This window comes from Aythya marila (assembly GCF_965140915.1).
Source record: "Aythya marila genome assembly, chromosome: 2".
Classification (NCBI taxonomy): Eukaryota; Metazoa; Chordata; class Aves; order Anseriformes; family Anatidae; genus Aythya; species Aythya marila.
Genome location: NC_139043.1, coordinates 39,383,911 through 39,404,001, shown reverse-complemented (window position 1 = coordinate 39,404,001; position 20,091 = coordinate 39,383,911). Strand labels below are relative to the sequence as shown.

The following is a 20,091-nucleotide window of genomic DNA, read 5'->3' as shown; positions in this document are numbered from 1 at the left end:
ATTGGCAGCATACTATTGCAAGCTATCAATTTATGTTATATCTTGACAGTGTACTTTTGAAAGATGCTTATTCATCAAGCAGTTGACAGATAGCGTTAGCAGAGCTTCAGTATCTTTTGGTCATGCCTCAGGAAGAGCTTAGAAGCAAAATAGACTCAAATTTCAGATCAGATTTAAACACTAAAAATTTCTTGCTGTTGAGGTGCATACAATAGATTTGCTATCAATAATGTATATAGCTCCCAGACAAATTTAATGTGTAGCTTTTGTAAAAATCTCAACAAAATAAATAAATAAAAGAAAATAAATACATTTTAAAAATGTGGTAAACTGTGTGCATGTGTTTTCCTGTGTTTACAGTACAGCAGAAACAAGAATATTAGAGATTTCTTATTCAAATAGTACAGACGAAATAGACTTATTCAAATAGTACAGGATGAAGGGATTTAATAACTATATGTCAAAATATAGACAAAAGGGTTATTACCTTTAAAGGTAAAAGATTTCGTAACTTTCCCTACTTACCCTTTTTGTGTTTAGCCTGAGCCACTGTATGCCCTTCTCTAAAAGGTTTAGGCTGACGAGTGAAATTCCCAGTTCAGGCTCCTCTGATGGTGTTCAGGTGCACAAAAACTCTGAACAGTATTTAGGGTGTTAGTCAAGGTGAATTATCTACTGAAGTATGTTAGATGTTATAAGAAGTTGTTTACATGTTATAGCAAACTTGTATGAGATTTGCAGTTGCATAAAGTATACAATTTTTGGTGCCTGCATGTTGTCATCAACAAAAAACAACAAAGCAAGATTTCAGCAAGGTTTGCAAAATTCTAGTGGGGTGAACACACAGTTCCACAGTTGCCAAGTATGAGCTACATTTTCTATCTACCTCTGCTATGAAAAACTAAAGTAGAGAGCTTTGAAAAGGGGCAGTGTCTTCAGCAGCTTCAGAGTTTCCAGTGTCCTCCGATGACATATATATATATATATGTATAATAAAGAAAAGACTGCTTTGTATCAATTAGCTTGTTTTAGTCATATGCAAAAGCCACAGTAATACTACATCCCCACTGATTACAGCAAATTATTAAACAGCAAGTTTGGGTTTCAGTGAATCCTAATTTTTCCAGGAAGAGAGATAGATATTTGAAAAATTTCTAACCTATTCTGTTTGATCAAAGCTTTTGGGCTCATACAGTATCTGCTTTTTAAATGTTTTTTTTTTTTTTTTTTTTCTTCATTTCTGCATGTGAACATTGCGTTATGGATTGTTATTAATAACAGATCACTAATCTCCAGAGCTCAACAATTATCTCAACCCAGAACATCCACTTTGCCCTTCAAAATCCATCCTTTCTCTCAATAATAAACATCTAAAATAACAGCATAATTGAATGAAATGCAAAGGAATTATTTATGTAATGGAGACATCTTGTTCTCATAAATTATTGAATACAAAATAGCTGACAACCTGTTGAATTTTCCTAGGGCTGTGCTAACTTTCTCTTTATCAAATTTATTTATGATTTATGAAAGTAGAAGCATCAGGGTAATAATGATAATAGAACCTGGCTTGCATACTGAAAAAGAAACTTCAGTGAAACCAATATTTAGAAGTTTTAAATTAGATCAAGCTATTCTGAGTTTTATTGTTGCTGGTTTTTTTTTTTAGGTTTTCAAATATAAAATTCCAGGTGATTTTTTCCCCAGTCATATTTCAACTGTTCCAAAGTGGGAGGGGGGAGGCTAAGAGGCCTTTTTTGAAAAAAAAAAAGTCACCTTTTTTTCAATACTTTGGTAGTTCAATATACAAAGAGGCTATGTTGGGCCCCATGCTAATGTTCCCTTTTTACTCCTATTTCTCCCAAAGTTGCTGGCCAGAAATGCTGTCTGTAAGCTATCATTGAGCCTTTGAGCCTAAAACAATGATCTGCTATCAAGTTTCAGGCTAAGCAAAAACAAATGTACATCTCGGAATGCATTTGGAACTGTTCAAATAAAATCTATGCCACAACAGTATTAGGAGAGTGGTAAGACCTTTAAAATATGATATATTTAATATTCATAAACCCTCTTGCACTTCAGTTTTCAGAACACTATTTTATTGCATATGGCAATATTATACCAATATCCTTTCATGTGCTTGCTTATTTGGCTTGTGAGGAAAATTACTGCACTAATGTATTACATAAAATATTGGTATTCGTTAATTCATACAACATAAGCCAACAACCTTCATGATTTTAAAGTAAGTTCTAAAGGAATAAACAAATGCCCACAATTCTAGGAGAAACTCCAAATTTTTTGAGTGTTACTTTGTGATCTCAGGCTGGTTATTTTCTGCTGGCAAAAATAAGTCTGAGGTAAATGAGTGATATTGACTGGCCTTTCCAACAGTTGTTTGTCCTTGTTGGACATCAATCTCAAATTCTGTGTTTCTATATATTACTGTAAGAGGAAAAGTATTTTTTAAAAACAACTAATATACAAAGCCAACTATTATCTGTTTTCAGGGTTGCATAGATGAGAAAACAGGAGAATAAGTAGCCTGTTGATCCATTTATAGTTGGAGTCAGGTAACAATAAGATGACTGAAGTTTAGTGTGGGGAAACCCAACAATAAGATGGTGGGCTGGAGGGAAAAAAGGCAGATGAAGATGGATTTCTTGAAGGCTTTCTTAGTTCTGAAAATATCAGTTATTAATTTCAAAGCTCACAGCCTAGCTTTGACTGTGAACAATAACTTGCTATTAGATAACAGTAGAATAGGAGAGGATTTTTCCCCATACAGGAATGTCGAGGAGGTTGCAGTTGTTTCTTTCAGCTGTGAACTTTGCCACTTACTGTGACACACTCTATCACCAGACTTCAAAAACCACTTAAGGCCCAAAGCAGATGTAGGAAGCAGTTTATTATCCTGTACCTCTCAATCAGAGCACCTTGGAGAACACAGAAAGTTATGATGCAAAATGGCACTGTAGTGCTCAGTGGCCACTTTTGCACTTTTGCCTGCTGTGGATAGAAAGACAAGAATCCCTTGGACACCAGCCTGTATAAAAGGTGGCTTTTCTACTGGCACTGCAGCATTTAATAGAGCTGTTTCAACTGGAATCTTGTCATGTCGAAAACCAAGGATCTATGAGAAGGATACTCTTGGCAGAAATTTTTGGACTCTTCAATTTTCTCTGCCTACAGGCCCAATGACCTCCTGAGAGTCACAAATGGTCTGAGGCTCCTTAATGGGGGAAAAGAGATATATTTCCAGTTGTTGGTAAAATGCCTTCTTTTGAATTATTATTTTTTTGTTGTTATGTGCATTGGCTTGCTGAGCTTTTAGTGTTTCTGGATGGTCTGTCTGTAAGAAACAAATTGCCAAGGCATGATTTAGCACCATGTTTATGAATGACATTTTGGGTTAGCTTTTCTGTATAGAGAAATACAAATAAATAAAATAATTGCAGATGCTACTTGCAACCTCATACTGGATATACCACTGAATAATTCCATGCAGGAATGACAGAGTAAATACTGGGACATTTCAAACTGAATGTATAATTACCCATGTTGTGCTCACAGTTGCCTGTACTGCACATAAAAATATATAGCTTGGAAAAGAGGACTCCAAGACACTTAGTCTTTATTTAGTAATTACGGTATGTCGGTATGTCATAGTGTCATAGCTGTTGGAGGCCCCAGTAAAAAAAAAAAAAATAAGAAAATAAAAATAAAAGTAAGGCTTTGAATCAATTAAAGCCCTACACGCAGTACAGCAAAAATGGGGAAAATGGAAATTAAATTCTTCTGCACTAGCAAAAGGAAGCCTTCACTTTCCCATGTACTGGATGTTCCCCATGTTGCCATCTGTACAACACTCAGTAACACTATCAGGTGTTTAGAATATTCCATGAGCTTTAGGGTTGAGTGGAACTTGATACTGAAAATTTACTATGTCGTGTGCAAAGAACAGGAAAATTGAAATATATCTGATAGCTTTGCTGAATGAGAAACAATCCTGGCCTTGAGAAAATCACCATCTTCTTCAGCCTGAGACTGGCAAAGATCTGCAAAAGAAAGCAGGAGTGCTAGGCAGCAATCACAAGGCTCTTAACATAACTACCGCTGTAAATGAGGGTGAAAGGTGGCAGGACACTCAAAGTAGCCCAGCAAGCAGAGTCTAAAGGCAACCTAAGGCTGCTCTGGGCATTTGGAGAAGGGCAGGCAGCATCTACTGGGTGGCAATTTGGGGAATGTGGGGGCCAGAGGACCCCCCATGGGGGCCAGACCTAGCTGACCTTCTTTACCAAGTGATCAAGAAAGCACAGACAAAGAAGAATGTATATCTAATGGTAGCTTTTCATCTGTAGTGAGGAGAACAAATAGAGAGGCAGCAAAACCCTATAGATGGCAACAGAAGAAGCCATGAAAAAATTAAAGCTGTGAGATCCGTAATAGAAAGGGGAGAAAGATTATACACAAGGTAAAAAGAAAAAAGGAAGAGTAAAGAAAAAAAAAAAAGTGAGAGAGAAAGAGGAAACTGATGGCTAGTGTGATTTTGATGGCAGCAGTCCATTGATTTGAAAGAGCTGGAAAAGAAATGCTTTAAGATATATAAAGTGCTCTGAGCTCCTCTGAGGGCCTGAACATGGTGAGTGTGATGTGTTTTTCTTCTGTCCTTCTGCCTACTGGTGGGAAGATAAACTATGAAGAGGCATGAGATAAAAGGAGCTACTTACTGTGCTAAAATGTGCAAAACCCGGGCCAGATCTCAAAGATTAAATGAAACAAATCAGCTTCTGTGGCTCAAACTGATTGCTGAACAGGAATGAAATGGTGCCCTGAAGGGAAAAATGAAGCAGTTCAATAACTCACTATTTCAGTCTGAAAAGCTTATAGAAGGTAAACAACATCCTGACATTGAGGCCATGGTAGGGAACAAAAATGCTACAAGAAATGAAATTTGCTATAGCAAGACATGTTCAATCAGAGTCTAAACCAGAAAGGAGTACTGTGGGCTGTGGTTTGCAGCACAAGTCAAAACATCAGCATTTGGAAAACAGGATTCACTGTCTCACCTTGTAACAGTTTGCAGTGCTCTTCAGCAAGCCTTGTCAAGGAACCTCTGTTGGAGAAGCCTCAGATGTAAGCAATTATTAAGTTTGGCATCCACTAACAGAGCAAGGTGGCCCTACAGGAAGTAACAGCACTCAGAGAGGCATTGGCCTCCTGGATTTACACACCCTGAATGGGAGGAAGAAATGAGAAATGAGCTGGGAAAGAAATGAGCTGCTGGATATGCCTGTTGGTTTGGAGTTTAGAATAATAAGCAGAAGAAATAAGCAGTAGTTTTCCTAAAACAAATCATGCTCTTTACTTCAGTGAACTTCCTCACTTTCTTACATCTTTATCAACTCAGAATTCAATAAAACAATAATAATTATGGGGTAAAATAGCATATAGTCATAAATAGGGCTTTTCCTTGCTACAGTTATGAATGGAAATATCTGCAGAACATTTATGGCTGCTGGGCATAGCACAGCAGCAGCAGTCCCATGCTCTTGGTCTCTTCAATTAAATGTATTGAATTAAATTCAATAACAAATGTTAAATGATAGGTTAAAAAGATTCATTTATTTGGTGTCTTATATCATGGGCCTAATGGAAGAATACCTGTCAGTGCACTATTTCTTAACATTTGATATTCTGTATCTCTTGCCTTTCATAATTTAATTTTCTCCCATGAATGAAATGAGAACATAGGAAGTGCCATAATATACATGCTTGTTTTATCAAACCTATATTTTCATTTGCACAGAAAATTCACATATTGGATTAAGTGATTGCTAAAAAGAGCACGTCATAAGATGTAATAAGTATATAAAAGATAAACCATAATTTTTTAGTATATTAACAATAAATGGTTAGTTGCACTCTTCTAATCCTTTATACTTGCATTGTTTAATTTACTTGTAAGTGAAAACTGGTAATAAAATATAGTAAGATACTGCATTGAAGTTATAGAATGTTGATTTTTAATTAATAATCTTATAAAATATAAATTAGCATGGTTAGCAACTCACTTGAAATCTAATTAACTTGCCTTGGCTATCTTGTTAAATGGCTGCAATACTAAAATATTTTTTACAAGGTTAACATATTAATAAGATTGTGGTTATGCATTTCTGCTCATTTAATTATATTCCAAAACTTATTTTATCCTTAGATGAGCATTAAACATCAATTCAATAAGCTCTGCTTTAGCAAATCATTTGATCACTGACATAATCAGATTTATTAATTCCAAATTCATTATTAAGTACTTTTAGACTTAATGTTCATTTCATATTTTACTGTCACAGTGTATAAAGACTTTTAAATATCTTCTAGATGTGTTTCAAAAAGAGGAAGAAATGAGTTGGTTGAGGAAGAGGGGACGTTTGGTTACCTTTCCTTTCTTGGAGTAAAAGTTAAGTAAGAAATTTACTGTCACATTTTGTGACAGCTGAATCTGAACCTACAGGTGAAGTGAATCTCTCATTATGAAGGGAAGTCTGGAAGTATTGGTTTCTTTAATGCCAAGAAAGCACAAACAATCATTATGAGTCTTACTCCTAGATTATTATTTTTTTCCCTGTAAGAATCACTGAGCATAATTGTATTATGTTTACCGGGCAGATGAAATGTTTTTTAAGACATTAAATAAATTCTTATGTGAACTCCTGGGGTCTCCATTTGAGATATGTGAATATGAAATAGTGAAGAAGCATACGAGTGACCTTCACATTTTTAAAATGTTATCATCATTTTAAAGAGTTAAATTAAATGAGCAAGCATTGTACTAAGGTGATTATATTCTCTTCCTCCTCCCTTTGAGACTGATTACAAGGGGTCCTCTGCAGTCTCACTGAAACTTAACAGGTTTCACGTAGCTCCAAGACTAGAAATGTTAAACCTCATAAATCATAATTTAATCTTTCCTTGGAATTCAAATAGTAGAAGGTACTTCTCATGTTTCTGAAATTAATTGTTTCAGGGACATCCTGAACATTACTACAGATAAAAATATAGTCTAGAACATTTATTCCATAGTCACTAACCACTTTCAGTGAACAAGAACAAAAGAAACATACAAAAACTTATCTTTTTTAGTTAATGGAGCTGTGTTAAGTTTTCCTCAAGAAATGAGAGGATCTTTTTAGTGAGTACTACATGTATAACCATCTATTATTTTGTAACAGGTGAACGTGCGTTCCTCTGGCTTACATGGCTTCTTTCATCTCAGTACAGCTCTGCCAATATGCTTCATGTATAATTAACTAATAATTTTTCAAATTTTTACTTTGGATGATGGTTTTGTCCTCAATTACACACACAAAATGTACATGTAGAGATACTTGCTTAAAAATGTAACTCCATCAAATGTTAGCAAATGTGACTCTGTGCATGAACAAGAAATAAGTGAAAAACAGGAAAACTATCCCATAAATTTAATTTTAAATGTCATTTTTAGTTCTGTACCAAGAAACCTTTTACAGTTTTATGAAGGATGATCCTCAAGCAACTGTTTAATAAAAATAATCATTTAAAGCTGAATGAATTTTCCATTAGAAATTATCTATTTTCTGAAATTCCTGAGGATGATTATTTTCTATTTTCAGAATCAATCTCAAACATTTCTGTATCTTTTAAGAAAACCATACAAACACATAAAGAATAATGTTATTCTTAAATTTTACTTTCAGTTCTTGCATATAAGTAACTGTGACTTGTGAGGAACAAGATAAATGTAAGCTCACAAACAATAATTTTTTGATATTACTGCATAATAAAAAGGCTATACATAATTCTTGTGCAGTTCATCTAGAAAACTTGATTAAAAGATCCTAGAGAAGGAAAAGTATCATGCCTAAAATTCTATGGGATTACATGAGAATGCATTACCTAAATTCCTCTGTAGCACTGATTCCATGAAGAAAGAAATGGGTATTGGTTGACTGTGCCATTGCCATAATTTTGTGCAGACAGGTCATGTGGCTGTATGATGGATGGATCTTTTATCCTGTAAAGATAAAGATGGTGAACTCTAAGCATTTCTGAGCTCTAAGGGTTTATTCTCTGCATTTAAGAACAATGGGAGCTGAAAGGACACATCCCTCAGTAAGTAGATCATAGACCATAACTCCTGATTCATATACATTGAGCATGAGTATCAATGTGTTCCTTCCACAGTGGTAAACAAATGTCATGCAGAAAATAACTAAGTAAATAAAAAGTGGAGATAGAGGTAGCCAAAAATATGATAAATCTTGGACCAAAACAATCTTCATTCCATCCCAAAAGTGTGGGTTACTTCACATGGTCAACATTGATGTGTTATATTTACAGAGATTTCTTTATTTCAATACTTTTTGCATCTGTAAAGGGAGTGCCAGACATACCAAGCAGAGGAAGGCATGAAGTGGAGACAGCTCAGAATATGCAAGAAGTTGCAGTAGGGAATCAAGCTTGGGCACTGAAGACAATACCAGTCCTCAATGAGCCAAAAGGAAGCTTAGGTTTCTGTTCAGATCAGCAACATGTAATTTCCTCTGGCTTCATTTCATTTACTGGTGTGTAGCCAGTTGATCTCTGACTTTGTACTGCGGGTGAACACAATTAACTCAATGTGTTACAATCTTAATGTGTGTTCTGAGCTCTATTAGTGTGTTTCATTATAACTCCTGAAAGATATGTCAATTAAATAAATTAGTACTGTAGAGGAACAGATATGTTTCAGAACCAAAAATAATGAACTAATGTAGGAATTTTAAGGCCAAAGAAATTTGGCCCTTGTTATGCTGAAAGAATGGACATGTACTTCGTATTGAATAATTAGAGACTACACCCTGTGAGCACGAATTTGCTGGGATGAAAGACTATTTCAGTGATAACATAAAAAAAACTTCATTGTATGTCACTTAAATTAGAGAACCAAATAGTTATAAATGATATGAAATTTAACTTTGCCCGTCTGTTTTTAGTCAGCCTTTCACCATTTACATCTGTCTTATGGGACATGTCAAGTTTTTCATTCTTTACTCTTTTTTTTTTTTTTTTTTTTTCGAGTCCACATACTAAAATACACTTGTTTTGTTATTTTCTGGAGATTATCACAGAATCACAGAATGTTAGGGATTGAAAAGGACCTTGAAAGATCATCTAGTCCAATTCCCCTGCTAGAGCAGGAACACCTAGATCAGGTCACACAGGAAGGCATCCAGGCCAGTTTTGAATGTCTCGAAGTAATCATGTGATCAAAGTACTTCAGGATGCAGCAAGTACTTACTTTTATCATAAAACAGATTTTCAGGATTAGTTTTAGAAAAGAAAAAGAATAAAATAATAATAATAAGGTGTGAGCTTTCCACCAATTGAAATCCCATCTGATTAATCATAGAAACAGAAAATCATTAAGGTTAGAAAAGACTTCCAAGATTATCTAGTCCAACCATCCCCCTACCACCAATACTACCCACTGCTTACATGTCCCTAAGTACTACGTCCAAACTTTCCTTAAACACCAGTTTAAGGAAACACTTGTTTCCTTAAATACAGTGACTCTACCACCTTCCTGGGCAACCCATTCCATTGCCTAACTACTCTTATTGAAAATAAATTTATCCTCATTTTTATCCTGGACCTCCCCTGGCACAACTTGAGGCCATTCCCTCTTGTCTTATCACTAGTTATTGGTGAGAAGAGGTCAACACCCAGCTTTCTACAACTTCCTTTGAGGGAGTTGTAGAAAGCAATAAGGTCTCCTCTGAACCTCTTCTCCAGACTAAACACCAGCTCCCTCAGCCACTGCTCATAAGACTGTTCCAGACACTTCACCAGCTTCGTAGCCCTTCTCTAAACATGCTCGATGGCCTTGATGTGCCATTGATCATGTAGTGAGGGGTCCCAAACTGAACACAGTACATGAGGTGCAGCTTCACCAGAGCTGCGTACAGGGGGAAAATCACCTCCCTGGTCCTGATGGCTACACTATTCCTGATACAAGCCAGGATGCCGTTGGCCTTCTTAGCCACACGGGCACACTGCTGGCTCACATTCAGGCAAGTATCAACCAATACCCCCAGACTAAGGAAGAAAAAAAGCAGCTGCTTTTGTGAATAATCTTCATATGTTCACTTTTTCATCCAAAACGTGTGCTGGTCATAAAATATGTTTTCAAAATAAAATGTGTTAAAACAAAACAAAAAGGGCTGCCCTATCTCTGGTCCACATAACCTTAAAGAAAATAAATGAGAGTAAATAGTTCATTAGAGATTAAATTCTCCTCTACCTTTTCAAGAAATTTACTCTTTGCATGTTTCTCTACCTAATCATAATGTATGTAGTAGACATAATATTTGGTATGAATGAAGAGATACGTGTCTTATCCTGAAGATATCATGAGCTCACACATATTTTCAATCTCAGCTAGAATCTATCCTTCCCATGCTTCCTACTTCTGTAAGAAGCCCAATTAATTTAATTAGTCTGATGATGAAACTAACTGGTCACTATTGGGTACATGATAACATACATGACAATCTGAAAAGCAACTAGCCTGCCTGTTTCTTTGGAACTCATCTCCAAGTTTTAATTTTTGAACATTCTAAAATTTCTACCCTAGCAATTATAACTGTCAAAGGTAATGAGTTAAAATGCCATGAATAATATGTATAGGTCCTTTAAGGTAAACAATCATCTTTATAATTATTTATTAAATAATCACTGTGAAGAGAGCTCAATCTGAGAAAAGATTCAAGTCTAAAAGGAAAAAAAAATGCTGATACATAAAAAAGCATACAGATCACATAAACACAAAATATTACAGTGGAGAGGAAGACAGAAATGCAATGGGAGTTCAGATTGTTTCAGCTGTGAGTTCTTCACTGGCCACAGAACAGGGTGGAACCAAACAGTAGTAATTAGGTCACATTGTTGAGAGGATAATAAAAGAATAGTTCAAGCTGGTAGAGACAAAATCAAAAAGGCCAAATTCCAAAATAGATGCATTTAGCAAGATAGGAGTAACAAGGACCACTGTAGAAATGCATTAATAGTAAGAAGCAAGAAGACCAAGGAAAGTGTTGGCCTACTTTCTCTGTGAAAAAAAGGAAGCTAATTGCAGGTGATATTGAGAAGAACAAAATGTCACAGTCTTTTCTGAGACAGTCTTCACTGGAAAGGTCAATTTCTGACTAGATGATTACTGTAGCTGATAGGAGGGAAAAACAAGCAAGATCTTCAAGTAGAACAGGGAAGACAAAATGTAGAGGGTATTGGAATAGTCAGGGGGTTGTCAGATCTCTGAGAACAACCCCTTCCCCACAGGAAAAAGGACTTGGGGCTGTCCCTAGCCCAGTCTGTTCATCATTGTATAAAAAAAAAAAATGGAAGGGGGGGGAGAGACAGTTTCCTTTGGAGCGGAAAGCAGAGGAGCAAGGCGATTACAGATTAGTCAGATTTAAATCCATTTCCCAGAGCAAATTTGAAGCAAAGAACTGAGCTATTTGTAAGCCTGGAAAATAACAGACAAATAACAACCAGGATTTGTTATGAAAAATCATGTCAAATAATATAATTTGCTTTGTCAGATTAATAGATCCTGCTGATTGGAAAGGAGCAGGAGATTTCTTGGGGTTTGTTGCCAGCAGCAAGGCTTTGATGCCATCTCAACAAGATAGAAAAAAAGCTTTAAAAAAAGATTTAAAAAAGCTTTTGGAATTTGTGCAAAACAAGTTGGATAGCGATATGCAAGGAGTAGTTATCTACCAATTCTCTGTGAAAATGAAAAGAAGGTATCAGATGGGGCTCTGTAGAATCTACTGCATCTACTTCTATCCAATACTTTCACTAATGAAGTGCATGATGTAACAGAAAATAGGTTTGTTAAGTTCCAAGATGACATCAGACTGGGACAGTAAGTGTATTGGAGGACAAGATCAGAATACAAAAGGGCAATTCATGATAAATTCAAGAAATAAGCTTAAAATAAAGGCTGAAAATCAATAATGAAGTGTGCAATGAAAATCAATTGAATAATAAAAGACATGGGAACAACCAGTTAAGGATCATTTCTGAAAATGATCTAGATTTAGAGAAGAGCACAAGCTGAATCAAGAAGCTATTGCTGCTATAAAATAAACAAATATATATATATATATTTATTATTATTTTATTTTTTTTTAAAGAATTTACCCGCAAGAAACCTGGACAAAGCCTATCCTTTAATTTTGGTTTAGGAAACCTTCAGCTATAGGGATATGCAATTTAGGGCATTCCATTTCCAAAAGATATTCACCATTAAGGACAAGGAAACCAGAGAGCAGTAGAAATGTTCAGATATCAAAAAATATGATCTGTTGGGAAAATACTTGAGTAATGTATTTGAAAGATAGGAAGAAGGAATAATACAAATGATACAAATTTCAAGTGTATAAAGAGCTACTAAAAAGAAGAAAGCAACATCTGTTTTCAACAACCCTTATGAATAGAACAAGAAATAATGGATTTAAATGGCAACATAAAAGACAAAGCCAAATAGTAGGAAACATCACTACAGTGAGGGTAGCAAGAGGGTTGAAATAGATTGCTGAAGGGCCTGGGGTGTTCCATTGCTGAAGTTCTTTGAGAACTGGGTAGACAAATTCCTGTAAGGAATGACCTGTCTTTCCTGCCAGCATATGGACTGGTTTCTCTCTTGAGCTTCCTTCACTTTCCTCTGCAATTTCCCTGTAGGCAAATCATTATGAATATTCTATATTTTACATTGACTCTGTTGGAACAAGATATGAGGAAAACTGGAGCTTCTAAAGCCTCAGGTCTGGACTCAAAGCAGTGATAGGTATAAGCCAAAGACTTATGTTTCCCAATGTTTCTCTAAAATGTCTATCTTAAGCAAAGTTTGCCTCAAGGAGGGCAATGAAACCACCTAGGGCTTTGAACTTTGGTTGTTTAGGGCATTTAATCTCCTTTCACCCTACCCTTGCACCCAATGGGTATTGTCCATGTCTATATAGCCTATGTATACACAGCCTATATATACACAATAACATATGATCTCTCTCTCTCTTACTCTGTTGTGTGTATGCATCGTATATATACCAAAATGTACATACGTACACTCAATTTTGTCCAAAGCACAATTCAGAGTCATTAAATTATCTTTTTCTCCAGTGATTATAAAGCAAACATATATAACATCATTTATTAATTTAGATAGCTATATTTGACAGTGTAAGTACCTCCCCACCCCCAATATTTATTTAGCACTAAAATTGTCTGCAAGAGAAGTACATTTATGAGCACATGTGAGGTGACGAAATGTTTTCAATCCAAAATCTCACTTGTATATTATTTATTAATAGTAAAATAACCCTATTCAACATTCATGAATGTTTATGAGACAAATGTGGTAGGTCTTTCCTCTATACTAGGAAATGTGGTGGGAAATCACAGATCTCTGTGCCTCATGTGAATTAATCACATTAAAATTCATAGGCAAACTGAGTCTGAAATCTGTCATAACAATTTCTAAGGACAATAGTTCTATGGCTTCTTCAAAAGAGAAATCATACTTTACCATTAAAATTATTATTAATCACAGGTTTTAAGTCCTTCTCTTTTTTTTTTTTTTTTTTTCTTCATTTTTAATACACAAAGCCAATCATATTTTAGGAGGCTGGTGCATCTGTCTTTATCATCAGCACATCCATGTCTGTCCAGATCAATTTTCCATTCACTTGAATTTTTCTAAATTTCCTTTTCTGGTCATATAAATTCATGAAGGTTTGCTTACTGACCTTCCAGTCATTGAAGAATTTAGACGTAGCACACACTACACTTAACTCCTCTGTTTTTTTGTCCAAACTAGGTTGTCCAAAATTTCCAGAAGTCAAATATACTAGAAAGAGACTGGTATATTAATTGAGTATGTTGAAAAAACAACAGTGAAACAATGATTAGCCTGTGGACAAAGGAGGAATGTACATTCCTTCATGTGGTATAGCATTCCTCATTGTGTGCTTTATATAAAAACATATCCAAAAGTCAGTTGCAATTTACAATTTTCCCCAAGAAAAATAATGATTGATATAACATTTATTTTCAACATTGCTTAATTTCAAGAAGTCAGCTAAAGTCTGAGATGTCTTTCTGTCTTCATGTTTCCTAGGAAATGTAATTTTGTGTTACAGATATGACCATATCCTCTAGCCACCACAAACTCCTAAACCAGAAGGGAAAACACATTGTGACACAGACGATGTAGTCTAGGAGAAGCTGGCTGTAGAAAAAGGGTTTGATACAACATAGCAGTTTAAGAAGATAAATGTCAAATTCAAACTAACTCAAAATGAAATTTAATTTAACAAATACAATTTTTAAAAAATAAGATATTATTAGTCTTAAGTTCTTTAGCAAAAATTCAATTGTACATTTATTATCAAGGTTCACATGAAAAAAAGAAACCATTTTAATTAGGTTATACTTCGAAGAGAAAAAAAAAAAAAAGATTTCAAACATTTCAGTAATTAAAAGGGGAAAATAATGACAGCAAGACCTGCCTAGTATTATGCTGAGATTGTTTTATCAATAGAAAGATGGTGATGTGGCAAGATGAGGAATGAAAGTGACTTCTAAATATAGAATCTATTGTTAAAGATAGTGAGAATGTAACGCTAAGAGTTGTCCAGAGTGAAGGTCTTTTAAAATTATCAAAGAACTGGGATTCAGCTTGGACATTTTTCCAATGATAGAAAATAGTAAACCAGCTGAACTGAGAAGCAGAGACACTGATTGCAAAAGAGACACTCCATATGGAGGCACTCCAATGGAGACATTCCTTTCTCTTAGAAATGAGACAGAAAGGAGAACTCTTTTTTTCAAAAAAGGGTTGCTATGGAGGAATCATGAGAATTATGGTCATAGGAATATAGAGGAATCATGAGAATTGTTCCTGTACTTTGTCTAAATGCACTACTGAAGAATATTCGTAAATTTCACTGAGCTTTGTTAAGCCATCTGAGAACCCAGCTCTACAACAGGAAGCCGCCTCCTTGGCAATATCCATACTTGCATGCCCAGATAGATGCCCAGAAAAGGAAGCAAAGTTAACCCAAGATTTTTACTAGTACATAGATACGCTGAGTCATGCTGACAACTCAGGTTTAATAAAACTGAGAAGTTATTGCATTCATCTCTTATGTTTTCCCATTTTGCTTTATGAATACGAAAAGACTATCTTCGTTGAATGAAAAATATACCTACATCTTGACCTTTCCTAAGAAAGTAATTCTTGATTTCCATTCACAAAATTTGGAGGAAAGAAAAAATATTTCTTTCATGTATATTTTTTCACAGTGCAAGAAGATACAGATTGGTGTGTTGGGCAGCATTAGAGGGGAGAAATAATGTGTTTGTGAGTGTGTGTGTGTTCTTCTAAAGGGAAAAGAGGAAGTTTAAATGTTTAAGGATAGACAAACCATCTTGAAAAGGTACTTCTGCCATTTGCACATGGAGACCTATATGAGCCCTAGCGGAAAACCAATTCAGACTCACTAGTGTTGAGTAAATTTTGGTCTCAAAAGCAGTTCAACATATTTACTAACATATTTACTGCACAGAATGACTTTTAATTTCCAACTCTGAAGCTGAATCGTCCTGTGTTAAAACCAAACTGTGATAAGATTACATAGTAACGTTGTTACACCATAATTAAGACTGGAAAGTGGAAAATAAATTTATGAGTAGAAACTGGAGATAGTTAGAGCCAAAAATTAATGAGCTAAGTTGGAATTTGACTAGGACATGAGGATGTAAATGGTATGAATTATTTAATTACAGTAAACAGCTAAAATGCACTTCTCATTTAAGGGCTTCCATCTTTAGAGGGTCCCAAAAGCTTGACAGGGAATCTTTTTCTTATTCTACTAGAGAGTAAAGTGCTGTACACTGAATCAGCACGTGTAAATCCTGAAAGAGAGCTCCATCACTAGGCTGAACCTGCCTCAACCCAGTTACCTTTGGAAACAAGTAGAAAGGTCTCCTTTCACAAGGGGACACATTCCTATCTTGTATTTCATTTCTGAATCTTTTATTTTTTGGCTGCATATGGGGTTACTTAGGTGCCTCTTCTAAGCAAGGAAGCTATGGATCAAATGTCTGAATTCTTAACTTTAATTTTGAAGGGAAATACCTATAATCTTCTGAGAATAGACCTTTTCATCTTTTGAAAACTTGGGTACGGTGTGGAAATAAACAGAGAATTTGAAATTGTTCTACTCTACTGCACTACTCCTATTTATAAAAGGGTTATGTTGTGCCATTCTTTAAGTTATTATACTGCTAAGGCAAGAACATGCTGCTAGCAACTGATTTTTGATATAGGTCAAGGCTAACTGTACTGTTCCTAAAATCCTTCAAGCCCTAGTAAGGCAACTGTCTTCACATTTTGTGATAACTACCAGAAAGGTGGAAAGAACTAGGCTAGAATAGTGCAAGACATGGTGGGCATGAGATTACAGGATCATAGAATGGTTCAGGTTGGAAGGAGCCTTAAAGACCATATAATTCCAACCCCCCTGCCATAGGCAGGGACAACTTCCACTAGACCAGGTTGCTCAAAGCCCTATCCAACCTGGCCTTAAACACTTCCAGGCATGGGGCATCCACAGCTTTTCCACAGGAGCAAAGATGTGGTAAAACAAATCAATAAATACTGATGCACTTTGATCTATGAGACATTCATAGGTTTCTAATTTCGTGCTTTTAAGCTCTTCTCCAAGCACTGAAGATTGAAATTTACTCATCTTTTATAGAACCGCAGAACAGTTAAGGTTTGCTGGGACCTCTGGAGATTGCTTAGTCAGCCCCACTCTTCTCAAAGCTAAATCAGCTAACTGATTTTTGCCTCTACCAATGTCCAGGTTTCAGAGCTAACTAGGTGTAGACAAAAATTGAGTTTTGTTATATGAGCACAGGCTTGAACATAGACTCTTGAAGAATACAAGTGAAAAGAGATCTCATAGAAAACACCAGAAACCCAAATTTACTGCTCAGGTGGCCACTACCAGAGGAATGGGAATGTTTTGTGGTAGCTAGCTTTGATAGAGCCTGTTCCTATACCCCTCTGGTAATTATGGTCTACTCAGTGTCCCTATCAATGCTAGAGGTGGAGCAGCAGCCAGTGAGATTAACCAAGGTTTTGGCACAGCCAAAAATCAATGAAAACAAGGTTATTTGGCTGTTCTGGATAGTCTGCTGCCCTGAGCAACTCTTTTACAGCCAGTACCAGCTACAAACAGGGACAGTTAACTAACTGTGAAAACAAAGTAAGTGTGGGTAAGGGGGATCATTTAAATGCTTACAGCACACAACCTGGAAAACTGGATGTTGTTAGTGCTTATTGATGCCTACAAACCACATGAGTGAGCCCCTGTCCTTTGCTGCAGTGGGGAATCTCACATTGATCATAAAACTGCAAAAGGGAGAAAGCAAAAAACTGGGATTCACATTGCCTTTAAAGGAGATGAATCATTCACCCACCTGGGTGGGAAGAGTTTCTTCCTCCTAGAGAGGTACACTGCCAGTCTTACAGATGGTACAGACCCATGGCCTCACCCTTTCCTGCAAAGGCAAACAACCACATACTTAGTTATGTTCTCATATGCTTAATGCATGTATTTGGTAATATCTTTTATTATATAACCAGTAGAACCATTTCAAGTCTGAATTTATTTTGAAGCCTTAGATTTTCACATTGTAAACTGAAACCAAAGAAATTGTATTTTCATTTTTTCATTTATGTACAACAGGAAAGTGAAAAATTAGGAAGCAAAAAAAAAAAAAAAAAAAAATGTAAATCAGTCACATCTCCAAAGAATTCAATTTATGTCTTTATTTCCCAAGCCGGTAGTTTGCTGCAAAAACTCAGTTCTTGATTAATATGCATCATTAATCATTTAAATAAAAGTGGACCCTTTAATTTCAATGAACAAACAATGCCATTTGACTGTTAATTCAACATTAGAAATTAGAAATCTTCAGAAATGTTAGTTGACAGAATATGCTTAATAAAAATGAATAAACCTTGCTCCAAGGGTCATCCAGTCATGAATATTGTTAAGTTCTCCTTCTTTTTATCTTGCATACCTATATAAACTTTAAAAAAAAAAAAAAAAAAAAAAAAGATAAAAGCAATCTTAAAATAAGAGAAGTGAATAATGGTTCCGATAATTAGAATCTGAAGAAAGTGAGACTTCAGAAAGGCAGCAAGATGACATGTCAGTGCATGCCTGACTCTTCTACTCATCAATGAAAATCTTGCAATTACAATGTAACTTCTTAAAAATACAAGAAATACAAACATTCAAATATGTTTTGTCTTCTTGATAAAAATTACTTTCCATAAGAATTAATGCTAACTCTTAGAGTTCTGTACTATAGGAAAGATACCACACACTAATCAGGTATAATGATTGTAGAATTATTTTTTAGAAGTGGTAAATATAGAAAGGTTATAGACTAAGCCAGAACTCTTAGATTCAGGTCTGTATACAGATTTAGCACTACTTACATAAAAAGGATTACCTCATCTTTATATCAGCTCAGAAATAGACCAGAGAGTACTTTTTGAAGAGCAGTTTTAGAGAGTTAATTCAGCTTGTAATCAATGTTCTTCCAGTTTTGACTGCATCTGAAGAATACAGCCCAGATGATAAGACAAAGTACGCAAGACTTTCTCTTTTTCACTGTCAGGAATACTGGTGATTCAGGTAATATATTGTCCTAGGCCAGGGTTCATGTAAACAGACAGTGTTGATGGGTCAAGCTGATAGTGGAACACTGCAGTCCTAAAGCTAGCTTTGGTGATTGCTCTTTGTCACTGAAAATCCTCAGATGGACTGAAAATTGAAGGTTGCATAACAATCCTATGGACTTTGATTCCATTCATAGCTGATGTAATTACATCAGCTAATTGGGTTGGTGTAAATAATTCAATGGAATACAGGACTGTATATCTCTCAGCCTTTTTAAGTGTTAGGGATTTTCAGTCTCATTTTTGTGTATGTAATTGACTGTCATTTTCCATTCTACATATACACATGAGACCTGAAAGCCTACAGGTGATGATAAGAAGACTGAAATGCTCTGTTTATTCTAGGATAGGTTACCAAATGATTCCAAGAATTTTATGAACAGGGGTGGGGGAGAATTACAACAAATCTTAATGGGTCTTTGATACTTTAGTGGCACAAACATTAAATGAAACCTTGTGTAGACAGCGAATGTAGTAAAAAGTCCAGAAAATAAACTATGGATAAAGATTACAGTCTATGGTTTGAAGGGAAAATGATCTTTAAATCATGAATTTGAAATATAAAATTATGAATTATGTACTGATTAAATTATAAACCTAGTAATGATATTAAATTAGAAATGTATTTCTTAGATCCAAAGATGTTTTAGGAACATACCTGATCCTGACTTTGTTTTCAGATTCAAAAGGTGTATTTATTCTGATATGCTGCTGGGCAGTGTTACCAGATCAGCACAATGCAAAATGAAACAGAAAAGCATAGGTTGCCAGAGGCCAGGCATATGAAGATTCTGAGATATTTGCATAGGTTGTTAGAAGCTGCGTGTACTAATCTGAAGGGACACATTTGCTGTAGGAACACATTGCTCTGTATTCAAATTACTCATATTCCATTTCATCCTTAGCTTATAATCATGCTGAATATCCTGTACAGCAAGAGCTTAGCTATGGTGTAATCCCAAAATCAGAAGGCTGCATCAATGCATTAATTACATTTCCCTTAGTACACACAGATGACTCTAAGATGGATGAAGAGCTGAAAACATTAAAGACAGGAAAGTTAGGACAGAACTTCTGGATTAAATGGAGGTTATTAGGTTCAGATTGTGTTTTGAATGAGAAGTCTTAAAGTTAAATGGATTACCCATCAAGATCAATCTATTGTAATTAGAAAGCACCCAAAATCCCTGACCTTGTATAAAATCAAGATATATTGGTGGAACAGCTTTTAATAATACATCAAGTAC

General features: G+C 35.4%; 1 long non-coding RNA gene across 3 annotated transcripts in view; it reads right to left on the bottom strand.

Annotated features, from left to right (window-relative positions):
• The window catches only part of LOC309875401, a 41,209-nt gene extending 22,446 nt beyond the window's left edge, over nucleotides 1-18,763 (bottom strand). The window contains exons 1-7 of one of the 3 annotated variants that reach the window (XR_014317032.1): nucleotides 18,602-18,763; nucleotides 18,115-18,186; nucleotides 17,572-17,652; nucleotides 7,936-8,053; nucleotides 5,070-5,235; nucleotides 4,731-4,832; nucleotides 1,887-4,058 (exon numbers count right to left, since the gene is read on the bottom strand). This is a non-coding gene — a long non-coding RNA (uncharacterized lncRNA). Of the gene's footprint in view, nucleotides 1-1,886; nucleotides 4,059-4,730; nucleotides 4,833-5,069; nucleotides 5,236-7,935; nucleotides 8,054-17,571; nucleotides 17,653-18,114; nucleotides 18,187-18,601 lie in introns of those variants that run through there. The other 2 variants (XR_014317033.1, XR_014317031.1) reach the window with 2 other exon arrangements.
• Nucleotides 18,764-20,091: the final 1,328 nt, after the last annotated feature.